This window comes from Falco peregrinus, chromosome 8 (genome assembly GCF_023634155.1).
Source record: "Falco peregrinus isolate bFalPer1 chromosome 8, bFalPer1.pri, whole genome shotgun sequence".
Classification (NCBI taxonomy): domain Eukaryota; kingdom Metazoa; phylum Chordata; class Aves; order Falconiformes; family Falconidae; genus Falco; species Falco peregrinus.
The window spans coordinates 7,362,313-7,381,391 of record NC_073728.1 but is presented as its reverse complement, the minus strand read 5'-3'; the positions used below and the strand labels follow the sequence as shown (position 1 = coordinate 7,381,391).

Here is a 19,079-nt window from a genome sequence, read left to right as displayed (position 1 = left end):
ACTTAGCGCCGACTGAAACATTTTATTGATTTTTCTAAAGCAGGAGTGTCCCCTTTTGTGTTGTATCCCAGCATTGCTGCAGCCCGGTGGTTGGACTATTCCAGAATAACTCATCTACATCACATTTTCCTCCTCTTGATAAATATATAGAGGCTCTCCAGCCCTGAAGGTACACACTGGGTAACAACTGGAGAGGTCAGTGCCTGACATGCTTGCTCTGCCCCATATTCTTCAGGTGTTACCTCCAAGCAGACCCAAGTCAACAGGCAACTTCTACCCCATTCAGCCTGCAGCATGCTCGTAACCTCTTACCAGCTGTTTTGCAGCACCTAGCACAATAAAGCCTTAATTAACAGCACAGACAAGGACCAGTGATAGCCAAAGTAGGCTTTCCTTGTACATTTCCTTACATTAATCCTTTCTGGTTATTCCCAGTTTGGAAGGATGAGTTTTGAGATGGTGGCGATAGGGATCTCCAACTAAGTTTGTTTGGCGCTTTCTCATGGGTTGGTTTAACATTTGCTTCCTCCGTGTGTGTTTGTTTCCTGGGGAGGAAGATCACGGAGCTCCTCTGTCACCCGCGCCCAGCCACGCTGCTGGCTCTGCTTATACCCTGCCTCCTCACCCCTGGCAGAGCCACCGCTCACAGCAAGGCTGCCCCCCACTCCAAGCCCCCACAGCCTGCAAAAAAAACCAACCCTTGAATTTAATATCCCATTAAAATGAATGTTGTGGGGGTGCTTAAAGAGCAGGCGCAGTCTGAGGAGAGAGACTTCAAAGGAGGCAAAACAAGGCAGCAGGGATGGTGCCGAAGGCAGCAGAGCTGCTGGGACAACGCGGGCCGGGAGCACTGGGGCAGCCACACGTGGGGTCGGCGAGGAGCGTGCCCACTGCTGCCACGTGTAAGAAATTTGTTCTTGCAATTCAAACTCCTTTCAGCAAGGATGCTTGGTCAGAAACCACATGCCCTCCAGAGGTGCCTGAAGGGAGCATCGTCAGCCCACGAACAGTGTGCCCTGCACCAACCCACAGAATGGGGCTGGGGTCTCAGCTTTGACCCACACTGGTTTTTACTTCCCCAAGTTGAAGGGGAACGGGGGAGAAAACCATCTATAAACTCGTTTGGTGACTGCCACAATCAGTACCAGGTGGTTCGGGGTGTGTGCTGCACCACCTTGCCGCTCGCGCCCCTCATCTCCCCGCTCACTGCCTGACCCTGTCCCCAGCCCCAAACACAAGGCAAGAAGGTGGGCCAGCACTTTCTGGTATGGATTTTGGCTGGCCAAAACCCACATGGAGGGAGAAAGGTTGGGCCCCAGGAGGAGGACCATTTTTTTACATTCCCAACTTGAAAAGAAGTTGAAAAATCATCCTAAAAAAAAAAAACAAACCAAACAAAAAAACCCCAAACCAACCAAAACAAACACCAAAACAAAACCCAACAAACAAACTCAAAACAGTTTTGCTGCATTTCCTATTTCCTTTGCACTCTTGGTCATGTTATGGAAATTAATTCAATCCCTTTGTAACCCAAACCGCCCTAATCCTATATAAGCAAAGACCTTGGGGACCTGTTGCAAAATTTCCTGCAACGAGGGCTGTGCTCTTGCTGCCACCTTACATCAACCCAGCAGCTCTCAGCTCTTGTTTCTGGGCTGTGCTCTTGGGCTGGAGAATGCTCCTTATGTGGCTGGGAAATGCTCCTAAAGCAAGGAAAAAATAGAGCAGCGAGCCCCCAGTTCACTGTCCAGAGGACACTGCGTTAGGTCTGCAATACACCAATGCATAACAACTGTACTCTGTGTTACATGCTGCAGCGTAAGAGAAACACTTGGAAAGTACGTTCAGCTGAGAGCTTCACCATGCATGTATCATCTCTCGGTCCCAGCACTATAATCACGCACTGTTATACTACAGTATTATACCCTTCAGCTATACCTTGGGGAATCATAAGGTGCCTTACGGGCACCAGTGGATTAGAAACCACAAGCACTGTAAGAGACAAAAGGATGTACTTCAATTTCCCAACCAGGGAAACTGAGGCACATGCAGGGGTGAACAATTACATGGCAAACCTGTGCATGAGCCGGAATTAAAACCAAGCTCTGCAAAGTCCTGCTGTGCTACCACGTCACCTTAAAGCCAGGAAGGAATTCTGCTCCCTCCCTGTGATATCTGCTGTGGGCTTGGCTGATTCTTTTAAGAATAAGTCCCATAGATCCATCCCTCGTCATCCAGCAGCCGTAGGAAGCCTGCGGCCCTTCCTGCAGGAGCGTTAGGGAGCCTCGGCGGGTCCGGCTCGGGGGGCTGCATCCGACGGGTGCCACAGGAGCAGCCAGCAGCTGAGTGCCTTGGCAGGCTTTGACAAACACCTTTCTGAGTGCCTCTGGGATCAAAGGATTATAAACATGAAGCACGACCTTGGGAAGGTCCATTAGAGCACAAAATCGGTATGGGAAACTTCTCCATAATTTAAGAGGGGAGAGAGCCAGAAGGGCCCCATAGACTCATTTCATAGCTCCTGAAGGCAAGCGGGGCTGTGCTTCCCCTTCTGGTGATCAGAGCCAGCCCTCCTGGGGGCCCAGGCACAAGGCACTGGGCTTACTGGGACACGTCAAGGTGGGCTTTGCAGAAACAAGAGGCAGGAGGAGGCAGCCACCACAAAGAGTCTGCAGCAGTGGTGTGGCAGCACTGGCTAGGAAGGGAGGAAAGACCATCCCGCAGGTTTTTGGGGGTATTATCCCACTTCCTCAGCCAGGAGCTGATCCTCCTTCACCCTGCAAGACCCAAATTACAGCGAGCGAGGACCAGGTTTCTAAGATGAGGGTCACAAGGCAGATTCAGAGTACAATTTCTCCAGTATACATAGCACTCAAGCAAAGTGAGAAGCCGCTGAACTCTCCTCACCTTAGCAAGCTCCATGTGGGATGCTAGCAGGTTTTTTTTTTAGTACAGTACTCCTCTATTTGAGTGACCTGGAGAGGGTAAGTGAGGGGGAACTGGTTGGGTGCAGACATCACACATCTCATCGTCACTTCTCTGCCTGCAGTGGACACGTTTCCACACATCCCACCACCCAAGCCTGTCCCTCATGCAACAAGCAGATGTCCACCTCCTGTTACCATTGATGTGTTTTTAAAATTTCCACTTGGAGCCAGATTTTCAAAACCAGTCAACATCCAACATCCCAAAGGTCCAGAGAAGAAGAAACAGATGTAATAGGTTTCTCATCTTGTGTACTTCTTTCCTTCTTTCGTGCTGACAGATTGGCTCTGCGGATTAGCGGGTTTTACTCTTTGATGGGGATCTTATATGGAATATGTGGTAAGAACAAGCAGCAAAATGTTACATGACATGAACTGAAACACAAATACATGTCAAGATGGGGAGAATAGCCCCTTCATGGCCAGATATAGCATCTCCCTTTGGGTGACCTCTATATCTGGTCATAATATTGCTCCATCAGCTGAGACAGGCTGCTTTAGCATGTGGTGAACGAGCACAGAAAACAGCAGTGGAAATGGCTTACCAGATCATCTGGTCATGGCAGGGCTGATAACCAGGTATTAGCCAAGCGATGGCTGAGCAGCAGCCACATCTGCCTGCCGTGACTCTGGTCCTGGTGCCCTGTGTGGGATGGGCAAGGACGGGTTAAGCCCTGGGAGCATGGCAGGGGACCTGGCAGAGCCATGCCAGAGCCCTGGGCCACTGCAGCGCTGCTGTCCACAGGGTAGACCACACTCATGCACCTCATTGTAATGGGGAAGCAAAGTTAGCACTGAGATGCTGTGAAATTCCCATTTTTCCAGTTGGCTGGAGCCAAAAGAGCTCCTGGAAACTGCAAAAAAAAACCCCAACCAAAACAGTGACAATGAGACCAGCAGCAGCAGCCAGAGCAGAGCATTTTACCTGGGGTTAAAGACATTGGCTTGCAAATCACCAGCTTTGCTCTAAGAGCAGCTTTGTGCTGACCTCTCCAGTCTTGGCTGGGATTTAAAAAATCAGTGGAAACAGATCAGCTCAGTATTGCTTTCTACCTGGTTTCACCTTGTTTTACATGGCAGCCAGGTTCAGAGATGAACAGGGCACAGCGATACCTTGTCTAGCTGGCAGCGAGCATCCTCCACCCCTTCTGCTTGCTGGGGAAAATAAAAAAAAAAACCCAAAACCAAAAGACAATCGGAAAATCACTCCATGATGTCTTCCTCCACCCCTGCATTTCATTTTCCTTTCCTGAGTCCCTCCCAGGCCAGGGCTGCCGCAACACTGGTGTTAGGGAAGGGCCAGCCTCTCATCTGTCAGACGTGCGTGTACACGAGCCACTGCCGCTCGCACACACCCAGCAGTTCAGCTTTTCTAAGTGGTCCTGGGCAGCTTGTCAAGCCCCAAGCTCATCTGCAGAATGTGGTTGTAATTAGGTAATTAATAACTTTGAGAAGGAAAGGAAAGGAAATAAGCTAAATGGAAGCTTTCCTTAGTGGGAGGAAATAATTATATCTGCTTTTTGATATATGAGCTGAGGTGGCTTTCTGTTCTGAAGGCAGAAACAGCACCGTGCCTGCAAAGCCACCCCTCCCCCAGGTTAGATTGGATCTCTCATGGGCACTGTTGGGTCACAGAGTTTGTCTCACCAGCCCACAAATGAGCAGCAGCAGGTTGTTGCAGATCAGAGCAAACCCCGCAGGCGACAGTGCTCCCCAACATGTTGCTGAATCCTGTCACATCCCGATAAATGGAGCAGAGAAGAGCCGATATGCAGGGCTGGGTCACCAGGAACCACATGGGAAACAGGAGTTTAGCACAGCTCCTCAGGGCTGGAGATGCTGCTGTCAGCATATGGACTTTTCGATGGTTGCATTGCTCCTGCCTATGGATTTATCATTTCACAGTGCAATGCAAAAAAAGGCTGTGACATTACCAGCCTCTGGACTTAGGCTATACATCCAAAAGTCAAAGGAATTCTTAAGTTTAAGCTGATTTGTTGTTGTTGTTGGTTTTGGATGTGCTTTGATATTGCCTAAACATGTTACCCCAGGATGGACGGAAAACATATTCAGTTCCAGCAGGGTTTGCCTGATTTTACAGGAGGAGCCACTGTGGATGGAGTTTCTAAAGCCCATCTCGAAAGCCTGAGCATCCCATCTCCCTGTTTCGCTTGCTTAAGGGGCGGTGAGGGCCGCTCCTGATGCATCGGATCTTGCCCAGATGCTGGATTAACCATGTGGCTCCACGCTGCTGGGACCAAGGGCAGGCTTCAGCATGTGGTCACAGGTGTTGGTGAATCACAGCCTTGATTCGTAGGGGAAAAGAACTTATCAAACATATCTCAGAAAGATGTCCTGTATTCAATGTATTTATTTTTCTTTTCTTTCTTTCTTTTTTCTTTTTTTCTTTTTTTCTTCTTCTCTCCAGACTGTCCAGTGTCTGAGACTGAAGTGGAATTGGGATATATCCAAGTTTGTAGCTTCTGAAACCTTAACAACCTCAAGTAAACTGGTCCAAAAGACCCCTCTTGACCTCCCTCGCTCTGAACTCTTGCGGAGCACTTAGACTGAACAGAAAACAGCACCAAAGCTAACGGTCTGAAACTTTGCAACATCTCTCCCCAAGCGACTGACCAAAGAGAAAAGAGAAGCAACATTCCTGGTTGTTCGTTATTGTTGGGTTTTGTATCTGTCTGTCTGTGTGTTTGGTCTTATTTCAGATTTATTTTTTTTTCTGAAAAATCTTAATTCAGGAATACATTTATGAGAAATCTTTGGGTTCGGATTTTGCTTCCCCTTAGCTGTATTCTTTTGTGTGTGTGTGCGTGTGTGTGTGTGTGTATTTTTTAAAGTTCAAAACCTGATTTCTTGTAGAGTAACATCAAAACTGGACCAAGGCTCTCAGAAAAAAAAAATAAGAAGAAAAAAGCCCACCATGTCCCCAGCTCCCTGCATGATTTGTTTCAAGTACAGCCTGGATTACAAACCGCCCTCCACACTCTACTGCTCTTCCTTATTGCTCCATGATTTGCTACCGCTCACCCCCTCCCTCCCCAACTTTTTTTTTTTTTTCATTTTCTGTTCTAGTGTATATGTTGCTTATTTGTTTTATTTATTGAGATATTTTTAACGAGCTAAGAGACTGCAATGTCGCTGTGTATACTGCTTCTCTTGCCAATAAAAATAAAGATGTCATGCAGCTACTGCGGGTGTGAGATTTACATTCTTGCCTGCACGGCTCCGAGCAGAAGCTGAGCCGCTTCCTTGCACCCCGCAATGTTTCAACACTCACCGGTTTGGCTAAAAGCTGTTTCCCAGGTAGTGAGCGATGGGGTGCAGAAGGTACGAGCATCACTTGTCCGGGCTGATGTCTGCCTGCATGTACCAGGAGTAGTTGGTGATTTACTTGCACCCTGGCAAAGCAGGTTTGCTCAGGCTGCAGCACCATGGTCTCCAGTGCACCACTCGAGTAGCTTCTGCTGTCAGCAGAGCCTTTATTAAGCAAAATCCAACAAATCTCAGTATGCATCAGACCCACCGGTCTGCACGCTTGCCTTCCCCTAGAGTAATGAGTTGGTCTCCCTCATGCTTGCCGGTGGGAATGCGAAGGGCAAGCACTTCTCAACGAGAAGAGGGGCTGCACGCTGCTGTGCAAGGTGCTGCACGAGCACACCATGATGGAAAAGCTGTGCCCATGACCCAGAGAGGCCTTTGCATATAGTGCCCAGAAGAGATGCATAACCCACAACAGCCAGCTGCACTACAGAAACGGTCACCCAGAGCCGCTGATCTGCTCCTCCTTCCCTCTTACCTTCCACCCTGTGAGCAAACACTGGTGGGCTTTGTTAGTGCTCACTCACCTTCCTCCTCCGCCTTGCAGAGCCCCATCAGACACTTGGTCCCCATCAGACACACTGAAGCCAGGCTTCAATTTCCAGGTCATACATAACATGTTTAAAAATAATTAATAAGAAAACCAACAGTTTTAAAAATTACTTTAAAGAACAATCATGGATCTGGAAACATGGGTCTAAATTATCCCAAATGACCTTTTGCTCTCACACCCTTTCCTTGCTGGATTAACAACATTAATTAGCTTGAGAGCATCTGTGCTGCAATAGCGAGGTGACAGAGAGAGATTGATTAAAGGGCAGGTCTAAGGCACAGGCGGTTTGGAAGCCTCAGCATTCATTGTTGGGATTATCAACTTTGCAAAGCAAGAGGCAAACCAGATCTTTGTAAGAAAGATCTGCTCAGAAATTGGCAGGGAGTGATGTACTGGGAGAGACGGGGGCGAAAAGATGGTGAAGGATAATTGACTCTGGGGAAAAAAAACAAACCCAACAATGCTGTGGTGTCTAGAGCCATTAAAAAATAAATCATGTCATTCCATCTAAACTAACTTCAGAGAAAAACATTTTAGCATGCCAAATCAAGAACATACATGTGTGTATCAGATGCATTAATTGCCTGATAGGTTTCAGAGCTTGAACATCAAATGTTTATTTTAAAACAAGTGCAGTTGCATAGAGTAAAATATATCACATCCATTAGAAGCTCTTACTTTCTTAAAAGTAAATGACATCTCAGTCTGGACTTTTGGTACCAGCAGAGCCAAAAATGCCATTTAAGAAGGTGAACTTAACAGATGTCACAAGATGCAGCATGTCACACAGCAAACGGGATTATTCTTTTTTCCCCAGGGTATGTGCGTTTGTGTGTTAGTTAGTGCAACTTTGTGAATCTTTAATGATGCTCCAGATTGCGTCAAACTGATTTCACCATAAGGAATGACATTTCTCCATGCCTGGCCACCTAAATTCAACTTCAGCTTTATTAAAGGCTTGTCAGAAGAGCCTGTTGTGCAGCTCCACTCTCCCAGGACATGAGCAGGACCAGGAGGAGATGGTCAGACCTTCCCAAGCAGTTGCCACCATAGCTGCTATCTGCCTGCCTTCATGCTACACGGGGTCTCCAAGCTGCTGAACCCCACACTCCCATACCATGCATTCAAGGACCTGTCACGGTAGATCAAAGCATTTGACCTCTCTCTCTGCAAAGTGCACTAGCAACTACTAGTGAAAATAAATGCTCACCAGCACTCACGGGTACCTCTTCCATGAATTCTGGGGGTTAGCCCAGGCTCCTGTGGGTGAATGGCCTGGGAGAGGTAAATTTGGAGCCCAGAGGTATGCTGTGACATTTTTTTTTTCAGGCAGAAAAAGTAATAACTGTAAAATCTGCTCAGGCCAGCCAGCGAACAGCCGTGCCCTGGGGCTCGGATGAGTGGTTTCAGTTCCTGAGGGAAGCACTAAGGCTATCAAACACTCCAAAAAGTCCTGACAATTTGAGAGCTGCAAACTCTCCGGATAACAGATTTTTAACAGAAAAAAAAACATTTGAATTGATGAATAGAAAGACACGTGTTTCAATCAGCTGCTGAAAAGGCTTTCCATCTTGTGCGAGTTCGTCTTACACGAGCTGCAGCCCGCAGCCGGTGATGTGGGTCAGTTAGGAAGAAGCTGAAGTAAAAGGTAAGACTCAGACCCTAAAACTGCAGCTGTGTTGTCATGCACAGGACATAACATCGATATATTTGCTTTTCTTTTTCATACGTAGGAGTTTTATATAATAATAATACTAATATAATAGCATTTATCACACCGTTCACCCAAATTCCCAAGGGGATTAAATGAATCCTTCCCAATCCCACCCCTGCATGAAACCTCAGTGCCCTGTGAGAGATGATGAGATGTGCCCAAGGGCAGGGACAGACTGTCTTGTGCAAAAGAGAATGCAACAAAAAGAAACCCTTAATGCAGCAGGCTTAGTTGCAAGCGATAGCTCCCAACAACAGGGTTGCTCCTCCGTGGCGGCACGCACGCACATGCGGAGCCTGGCTAAATACTGGTCCTGGACCGTTTAGTCTCTGCATACGTGAAAGGCTACAGAAAGCACCCAGGGCATGCTATTTTGTGCAGGGGTCCAGCTAACAAAGCAAAATATTCACTGAAAAGAAGCGAGGCACTGAGGTAGTGATGTAAAGCATACCGATACCTTTATATTTTTTAGGGTTTTTTTACTCGATTCCAGCTCTACTTAACACCACCAAACCCCTCTATTTTCAAAACAGGGGGGAAAAGTCTTCAGCTGCCACTCACATTTTCAGCTAAAGTCCTTGATACAGACCAAATGAAAAAATAATTAAAACCTCCCACCCTAAAATGAACAAATCCAAACCCCAAGTCCCATCCCTTGGGATCTCTTTTCTCCCTGGCCTCCCCCAAGGCCACCCCCTTTTCATGCAACTGGGGGACGCTAACAGCAAGGAGGGACTGGGGAAGGGGGAAGCACTGAAAATTTTTCCCAGTGATGCTTGTAAACTTGGAGCCCTCGCTTTGGCTGGGACCACCCAGGCACCATTCCTGGGATGGCAAATTCAGCCCCCCTGGAAGAGTGACAGCAAAGAGAGGTCTATGTTGGTTAGCATCATCTCAGCACTGAGACCTCGGCTAGGGGAGCTTGCATCCCACCCAAACCTGGGAGAGGAGGGAGCCCCTGAGCCTTCAGGACACCTAGGTATGATCAGGACAATGATAAATCTTCTATTTACTGCTGTTACGAAGCGTAGTGACAAAGTGGCCTTTATCAGGTCTTTTATCACGATAAAAATTGTACCCAGAAATCACAAGTGATGTGAAAGATTTTTGCTGAAACTAATCTTGTGTGTCACCTGGCCAGGCTTGAGGAGCAAAGCATTGCAGGTAGTCATCCCCCATAGGGCACAACCCTCGTTCCAGTACGGATGTGGCCTCCATCCGTTCTGCCCAGCTTTGCTCACAGCATTGACCAGAAACGCCCTCAGGTGTTTTGAATGAGGGCTCTGTTCACTGCTGGATTCATCCAAACATGGGTCTCAAAAGCCACAGATGGCTTCTGGATGCCTGGAGTTTGGAGATCCCTTCCAAAGTGCTCACTGAGAGGAGAGGTTGCAACTACAGATACCAAGAAGCAATGCCCACCACCCCAAGAAAGCTTCACCAGGGTTTTCCTGGGGCTGGGTGCTGAGCCCCACCTGGCCAACATGCACAGTGGTTGGGGAGGAGCAGACCCTTCGGGCCCTTCTCCATCTTCTCCAAGCAGGCAAAACCCCTGTCAGCAGCTGCTTCAGCAGCAAGCAGATGGGCTGCCGGGAGCCACCAAAGGCAAAAGGAGATGTCAAGCCCAGCAGGATACCCTCTTCCACAACCCCTCCCTTCCTCACTCGGGCAAGCTCTCTTCACAATGCATTAAAAATGGTGAGTTTCTGTCTCACCCTTAACCCTTTCTCCCCCTTCTAGCACCAAATCAGTAGCCAAAAGCTGGTCACCCCAAGACGAAGCAAATGCCCTACATACCAGCACTTCACCCATGTTTTAATGGAATAATTCAAGCCGATGTAGGGTTTTGAGCTGTATCTCGATGCTTTTTGTGGTTTCGATGCCATTCCACTCGCCTTTGTAGTCTCAGAATTTGTTTTGAGCATGGTAAAGTGCACTCAGCCCTTTTATGATTTCCTGTCTTGTTTCAGAGCCCTGCACTGAAAGACTTTAGTTGCCTCCTAAATCTTTTTCCAGAACTCTCCTGTCACTTTAAATATTGGCCAGCATTTTGTTAGCTTCAAGACTTTGAAATAATATCAAAGTAAACCTCAAAGGAAAATAACGCAGTAAAGAGTTAGGTTGGAGCTTAATTCATATTTAAATAAAGATCTTTCACTTCAGCTTGGGTTACTGTGTAAAATAACTGGGAGCAAATGGAGCTTTTAAAGTCCTTATTCCCCCGGGGGGTCTATTTTGAAATGATCAGTAAGCCTACCAGGCAGCAGAATGAAATTGCCTTCCCATGAAAAATTCCTTACCGTTGGGAAGAAAAAAACCTTGAAGTTCTCCAGAATCAAGATGGACTTTTTTCCTCCCTCCCCTCCTGATCTGTGATCCCGGAGGACGTTTGCAAATGGTGCTCTCTCTCCCTGCAGGCAGACAGGAGCGTTGTCAAAGCCTTTGCAGAAGGAAACAAGGAGCTAGGGACGCATTTGCAAGTCAAAACATAGATTTTTCTTTCTGGTTTTTTTTGTTGTTGTTGTTGTTTTTTGTTTTTTTCTCCTGGGGTGGAACCGCACATTTTCTAAGATGCAAACAGGAGATATCCCCCTTTCCCCCTCCCAGACTGCTAGTTTGCAGGGAAGAAGGAAGGAACCAGGGGCTGGTTTCCAGCAAACCTTAGCACCTGACAGGGATTTGTACCAGACCACAAGGGCAGATTTGCAAGCTGACCGCGCAGCGCAGGTATGTTTGCAAAAGCAGCCAAGCACACAGCTCTCCTTGACTTTATCAGGGGATCTCCTTTGAAATCTGCCTTTAAGCTTCACATCCTGCTGCAGCGCGGAGCAGAAGCAGTGATGGATTTTGCCTTCCACATACCCTCTGCTTTTATTTCTTATTTCCTATTCAAGCCCCAGGAACAGTGGGCGGGAGGGACAGCTTTTGTGAACGCCAGCAACTCCGGATCTGCCAAAACCCAAAACAAAGGCTGTGAGAAAAATATTTCTGCAGGAAGCATTTGCTGAAACATGATTCATTTCTTTAAGATAAGTCATATTTCCTCCAGCCAACACTTACAAAAGGGTTAGCCTCCCTTATCCGTGCTCCAGCCTGGATGATGAATACGGCCAGAGCATGTGCTTCCAGTTGAGCCTTTGCAATGCTGGTGTGCTCACACCGCGCTCGACGCGTGGCATGCTGGCGTAAGTCTGCTCTCATGCAAAGGTAGTTTGAGGCTGAGGACTTGCCTGGTTTGCTCTGGGTTTTTCCTTATTGTCAGTGTCATGTCCTCCCCCTGTAGCAAGTCACGCTGCTGAAGGGGACTCTCCCCCCCAGCTTCACACCACCACTTCAAGCAGCATTGTTTTCAACCCGGGTCGGACATCCCTGCCTTGGTCGCTGCGGCTTTTTCACCAGCTACTAGAAACAATGGGCTCAGTGGGTCATTCGCAGTTCATCACGTCTTTCAGTTGTCCGGGTAGTTATTGGAAAAAAACATTCCTGTTTTGCACATGGCCACAAGATACGTAATGAAATTTCCTAACATCCCTTATTTCAGAAACCTCTTTCAAGAGCGGCCTGCCAGACTGCAGCTTGCTTTCCCAAATTAGTGATCTGGTGGAAACTCAGCAGGAACTGGGCGAGGGACCAGCTGGCATGGCCTGGGCGACGCGCGAGACAGCAGCTCGCAGAGCGCCACGGGAGGTCGGGACTTGCGCCACCATGCCCCGTCCCACCAGGGTCTGGCACCAGGGCTCAGCTCCAGTACCTGCACCGCTGGGTTTTTGGACCTTGACTCCTGTCTTCCAGCAGCCCTTTGCTTCCTCACTCATGGCATGAGGAGCTGGCTGAGCATCTTCTTCCTTCTTGCCCCAGCAGGGGCTGGGGGCTTTGCAGGGCTCTCCATCCAAGCAGCAGGCAGGGCAAGTCCTGGTGGGAGGATGGGCCCAAACACTGGGCAGGGAGCTCCATGGGACAGCCCCTCTCACCACGCCGGTGTGGCGGACACCGGAGTTGGCAGATCCCATCCACGGGGCCAGCCTCACATCTGCTGCACCCAAGCATGAGCCTCACACATGGCAAACCTTGGCCGCTCTTTAGCATCCATCCAAGATGAGGCCGCTGACCTCCATATTTTCTCTGCTTTTTCTCCACTGCTTACCCCCGGACACCTCTAACCTGCTCCACTGGTCTCCACCAGACCACATTTCATCAGAGCTTCCTCTATGCAACAGTGACTATCATCACAGGCAGTGCCTGTTGGGCCCTGTGGCCACCACCCTGCCCCACCAGTGCCACCTTCCCTCTAACAGACACGTGGCACCAGGCTGTAGTGCCTGGTAGGCATGAGGACATCTGACCTCAGACAGCTCCTTGTGGTTCGGTGGGAGTGATGCGAGGCAAGGAGCTGTGGTCTTTTGGTGGCCTCAGGTGGGATGCCAGGAGAGATACAGCTGAACGGGGGACAGGCGAGTACAGGAATGCTGTTTGCAGCCCCACCCCAGAGAAAGGTGGATAAGTTTGTGCCAGCACTCAATTTTTAACATCTTGGCTATGAGGTGAAGCTGATTTCCTTCCAATTTATGTTCTGCTTGGGGTTTTTTTTGTGTGGTTTTTTTTTTCCTGGGATACAATAAGTCAGAGGAGTTGGCTGGAGAGATGTTTGTGTGAGTTATTACCTGGCTTGCTCTCCCCGCAGGCAGATCTTCCCATGACCCCTCACTCAGCAGCAATGGGGCTACATCATCACCATCAGCTACACCCAGGTATTGTGCCCCACGCCACCACCGTGCTTCTCTGGGTGCATTGGAACAGCTGGGGATGCCTGGTGGTCCATGGCCTGCTCACGCTGGGGTTTGGGCTTGATCTTCAGTCACCGGTCACCACCACAGAGCATCCTTGTCTCATCAAGGTGCAAGGACAAGCTCAGCTACCGAGGGAACTTGCACCATCCAAAAGCCAGCAGAAAGATAACTATCTATCAAATCTTGAGCCCCAGCCTTCTCACATTCTGGCAGTTGGCTGAGATGGGATGAGATTTGTCCCTACTGGAGAAACAACACTGAGCACTAACTTCCACAGCCATGAAAAAGGAACCACGAGTGCGAAGGAAGAGAGAGGAGCCGAGGAAGAAGAGTATTAGCATGCAGTACGGAAAGGAAGGTAAGCTAAGCCCTGCCTGCTCTTACAGACCACACGTAAATACCTCGGCGTGGAGATGGATGGCTCATTCAGGTGTCAGCTCAGACCCACATTCCGTATACCTCAGGTTATATATTTCATTCAAGCTAAACTCTGCTTCTCTGCACCGGGACCTCAGCATTGCTTTTATAAGCCCATATTGTTAATGCTGCATTAAAATAGAATTACATCAACAATGCCAATATTTTTGTTGCAAACACTGCAGGAGCAACGTATTCCCACTGAAGCAGTGAGAAGATAGTTTATGTTATTAAAACCTGCTCTTTCCTGCTAGTTCTTTGCAAGAAATTCCTCAAAATGTCCATCAGATCTGCAGAGTTCTCTGCACACCTCCGCAACTCTCTGGGATGAGTGGGACCGAAGCCCTCGGTGGGATCTGTCCCTGCCCTACCCTCCAGCTCCCGTCCTGTGCAATGTGGTGCATGGGGTCTCCTCTGTCTGCATCCCACCCCTCCCCACGATGGATGATGTTAGGGTATTAGGCGAGGAAGAGCATGACAGATAAAGGCAAAAAGCTCTCTGAAAGGGGGCTGCAGACCATCCCCAGCCCTGCTAGGGGCAGCCACTCGAGGCAGGATGGGGGGAGTCTGGCCCCAGCACCACAGCACAGCACAGGCTGGGAACGGCTACCTCTGGTACAGCTCTGCTGGGCTGTAATCAGATCTTACTCCACTGAACCTCATGCTGTGACATGTTTATATGACCAGACCCTTTCCCCTTCATTAGTATTGGGGTCAGGAGAAGCCAAAGGTCAGGCTTGAAGCCAATGATTTCACTTCTAAACAAAACCATTGCCTCTCTCTACCTTCCTCCTCAAAGAGCTTGGCCATAAATTTTCATTTAGTAGCACCAAGTTGACCACCCACCCCACCCCCCCACCCCCGCCATTCCCTTTAACAAGAGGGTTATTTCATTCCCCAGAAGCAGAGGGCAGTTCCTTACTACCCCACGTCTCAAGCTATTTGGGCAGCTTTGGCCAGTATCCTGCCCCGTGCTCCGATTTACAAAGTGCCAGTCAGAACTGCTAGAAAAATAAAGGTGGCAGAGACGCGAAACTGCCCGGTTTTAATGGCTCTGCCACCCGTGTGGCCACAGTGTCAGTGCCCCGTTTGACGTGCTGGGGGCTGGAAAGTGCAAAACCAAACCCCGCTGTCAGAAATGTAAGTGCTTTCTTTGCTTTGAAGAGAAAACAAGGAAAAAAAAAGCGGAAAATGCAGCTGGCTTTCAGGTTTGCTGCTTGCTCTTATTTGTATCCTAGAATCCAGCTAAAGCTCAATGTCAAAGAGCAAACCAAACTGCACGAGCCAAAGTGCAAAGCATCTGTGTTTCTCCTTGGGAAACTGTGTCCTGGAGAGGAACGGCGCTTGCTGCAAAGCCCCTCTGCCCTCCGCTGCTGCGGACAGCTCTGAGTCTCCCCAAAGGTTCCGCTTTACTATAGCTTTTACAAATCCTGCACTCTCTCATTGCACTTTTCCAGTGGTGGTTCCCAGTGCCTGTTCATCTGACAGCACCTGCCTGTCCCGGGGGAAGTTTCGGAGCTCAGCTGGCATGGGAAAAGAAATTGGCTCCTGCCACACATTGAGGAGGCAATTTAGACAGCCAGATTCGAAAGAGGCTAAGGGATTTGGGTGCTCACATTCTGCTGAAAGCAAGGAGCTGCTTTTCACAGCTGCCTGTGAAAATCCCACTGGGACAACCTGACCCTTCCTGGAGCTGAATGCACTTTCTGCCCTGGGGCTGCAGGTTCACATCCCACAGCAGGGGTCAGGGTTAAAAGCATGTTTGGTGGTTTCAGCTGGGTCTCAGCTCCCATCCATCACACTGAAACAGGACAGTTCAAGACCAGTGGGTGATTTCTGAGCCATGGGGTTCAACTTCTCCAGTGTCTTACCACAGCTTCAGGCTAGGGGTGCACATCCTCCTGCATCAGCCTGGCCAGGGACCAAACTGTTGTGGATGACTGCCCAGCAGTTGCTGCAATCCCTGCATAGCACGATGTTTTTATTTATGTCCTGGTGAGGCATAATCATAATAATGGTGAGCAGCTGCCCATCACAACCAACAGTGTACTTGCTAACAGAAGCACCTATAAATCCCGCCCCCCAACCAGAAGCGAATGTGTGCATCTCCCACCCAACACAAGTGGTGGGGTCATACCCAGCTGAGCTGGCTTTGCTTTTCCAGCCCACTCAGCCAGGGCTGTTAAGGAGAATTTCCCCTGACTAGGTCATCCTCACCTCCCCAGCCTTGCTCAGCATGAGGGACGGTGCCCGTGGGTTGGTGCCATCATCTGGATACAGCTGCAATGAAGAGGAGGAGAAGAGGTGGGAGGAAGAAGACTGGGAAAAGGACAGATTTGGCATTGTCCAAGTCAGGGTCTAAGCCTAGTTCCCTCCTAGCGCTACAGATGGGTGTAAGTGGGACCATGCTGCTTCCTCTAGTGGGTTGAATAAATATAAAAGCAGCAAAAGCATACACCACCTGCACCTTACCTACCCTACATCATCTCTGGTGCTCACGGCAGATCTTCAGGGGGAATTTTCCCAGATGATGCCCTAACAAAAGCAGCAGCAGTTGAGACTGAGATCTCTGCCATGCTCAAAAGGCTCAGAAGCTGAAATGGAGCTGTGAGTGATACTCACTCTACCTTCCTCAGGCTTCCACGCTTGGAAACGGGGCTGGAACACACTCACATATGTATCATCTCTTCCAGGATCTCCAGGACTGTCTGGTCTACCAACACAAACATACCATTGAACCTGAAGGAAAATCAGGCTGTGGATTTTGGCTAGTGGCAGAGGGTGGGTTCTTTGCTCTGGGCTTGCATCCTGTCCTGGAAGTCACACAGTCCCCAACCTCCAACTTTCTTGCAAAACTGAAAAGCAATCCCAGCCCAGGATAAAAATAAAGGGTCCATGGGGCCCTGTCACTCTGGGGTCAACTGACGCAGTGGACGTGCAATCAAGCTCCTTCATATATTTTTTCCACCGCCTTTTACAGGCTGGATCTGAAACGGAGCCAAATGACGAGCAGGGGGGGATAACGAATCATGAGCCTGGGGTTTCCTTTGTACAGTCAAAATCCCAAGCCAAGTCCTGCTGGCTGGGATGTTCCCATTATCTTGCAGGATAGAGCACTGAGCTCCGATGGGCTCCTTCCAAAACCCCATCCGCTGTGATGGAGAGCAACCTGCCCTGACTCAACGCCTGACTCCTTCTGGGATGAGGAGGGGAGATGAGCTTGGTTCCCACAAGGAGCGGAGGAAGCCTGTGAGGACCCTGTCGAGGCACTGCTCAGCTTCCCTCTCTTCGGAGGAGGCAGCGGTGTCTCCATACCGACCTCTGCACCTCCCCCACACACGCTATGCCTGTCCACCCTTGTCATGCTTTTGGCTCCCCTTGAACTGACACTGCCAAGGTCTTTGCAGAGCTCTCGCAGCATTGGAGCGGAGTGACTTCCCACTCGCAGGCGCTGTCTCTGCCAGGATGGCTCTGGAGGAGCTCTGGATCTTGGCTCTGGAAGAGCTGGCGGCTGGGGACCTGCTTGGATGAGGTGCAAGGGACACGCAGGTGGTCGGTGCTCAGCCCCAAGTGCCTGGACAACCCGTGCTTGCGTTGTGCTCGTTGTCATGGGTTGGGCCACCAGCCTGTAGGCACAGGTGGGATCTCCCTCGGTGAGCCATCAGGGCGCATCCATCCTTAGCTAGCTGGCGCCCCGTTCCAGCCGGGTTTTGCAGTGTGTGGATGACTGCATCCAAGATTCATTAATGACCCAACTCCGTGTTGCTGTTTCAGATTAAATTGTTCCCAACGCTATGCATTGTTATTTGGGAAATGTATGAATTTTTCCCATATGTCTTTGACCTATAAAATGAACATCCCTCACAACTAAAAGGTTATTGCCAACTACGACGTGTTTTCATTTCTCGTCTTTAAGCACATTTCATGGTTTGCCAAAACTTTTTAGGAGGCTGAAACTGAAGGCCTTGACTCAGGAAAGCACTTCAAACATGTGCCAAATAGGACTTACGCGCATACTTGCATCTAAGCACATGCTACGGGCCTGTGCTGGACGGAGATGCTTTCCCAAACCGGTGCCAAAATCTATCTTCCTCTTCATTAACTCCTAGGCTCTCAGATTCTGTCCTCAGCTTTAGTGGCCATCACCTACAGGTGAAATTTGGCTTGCAGATGTATAGCTCCTAGATTGCAGAGAGCAGCTAATTATTTGAGGATTGCTGGCTGGGGCTTTGGGAAGCCATAAAAAGCCAGAGTAGGTAAAGGTGGGTCGTGTTATTTAAATGGGTATTTTAAAAATACAACAATTTGCAGGAATTTCATGGAGTGGTTGGTTTTAACAACAAAATCTGGAAAAAATCAAGAAGGCATATTTCAAGTGTTTCTAAATGAGATCTCTGAAAGGACTTTGATTAAAAATTTCTCTTTTCTAATTTTACAATATAAAATGGTCAGTGTCCAAGTAAAATACTTCATTCAGGCCGACTCAAATATCTTGCTTGACAAACAATGTCTCTTCGTTCTTTTTTTTTTTTTTTTAATTTTGGTTTGCCAGAAATTTCCAACATTTCATTTTTCAGTTCATCCTAAATCAGTATTTCAACTTTCTGAAATTTTGCTGCTAGAGAAGTCAGTGCTCGTATATCTAAGCGTGTCCCAAGAACTGAAAGCACAGCTGGGTAAATAAAAAAGTCCAACTCTAAAGTTCATCTTTAAGAACTTGCCAGTCATCTGGGAGGAATTCAAGCTGCAGCAGATACCATGGGTGTCAAAAGACAAGGGAATCTGTACTCCACTTCCAGGAAAGAAGTATTTCATAGTTACAAGGAAAAATATGGGATGGAGACCAGCCCCCACCACCCGGAGCTTTCAGCATTCTTACCTGCACTGCAAAATCCCCAAATCAAACCTCTCCTGCAACACGTCTTTTATCTCCGAAGCACCACTCTGCATGAAAGAAAACCCATATTCTGTTTCGACACATTTCTGGCATAGTTACGCTGTTAACCCACGGAGCGCGGCTCTCGCAGAAGATGTCTGGGATGGGAGTGGGTGGCTGCAGCTTCCCTCTTGCAGGCTGTTTGAGTGCAGGGCTGCAGTCCAAGGCAATGGACAACCACAACAAGGCTTCACCATGCTAATTTCCAGCTACAGAGAGCAGGCAGAGCACTGTGTTTAGTTAATGGCCATGCGTGACTTACCCCACCATGGGACCTTAGGAAAGGCTGCCATGAGGTAAGATGCAGGACCACGCAGTTGGATCCACACGGCGATCCCCGCTGCGGGAGCGTGGT

At 48.9% G+C, this 19,079-nt stretch overlaps 1 protein-coding gene across 1 annotated transcript in view; it reads left to right on the top strand.

The window, feature by feature from the left end:
• TWIST2 (twist family bHLH transcription factor 2) overlaps positions 1-6,202 on the top strand; it is a 37,981-nt gene extending 31,779 nt beyond the window's left edge. Inside the window, exon 2 of the mRNA XM_005241287.3 lies at positions 5,413-6,202. The gene's annotated coding sequence lies outside the window, so the exon portion shown is untranslated. The remainder of the gene's footprint in view (positions 1-5,412) is intronic.
• The last annotated feature ends 12,877 nt before the right edge of the window (positions 6,203-19,079 follow it).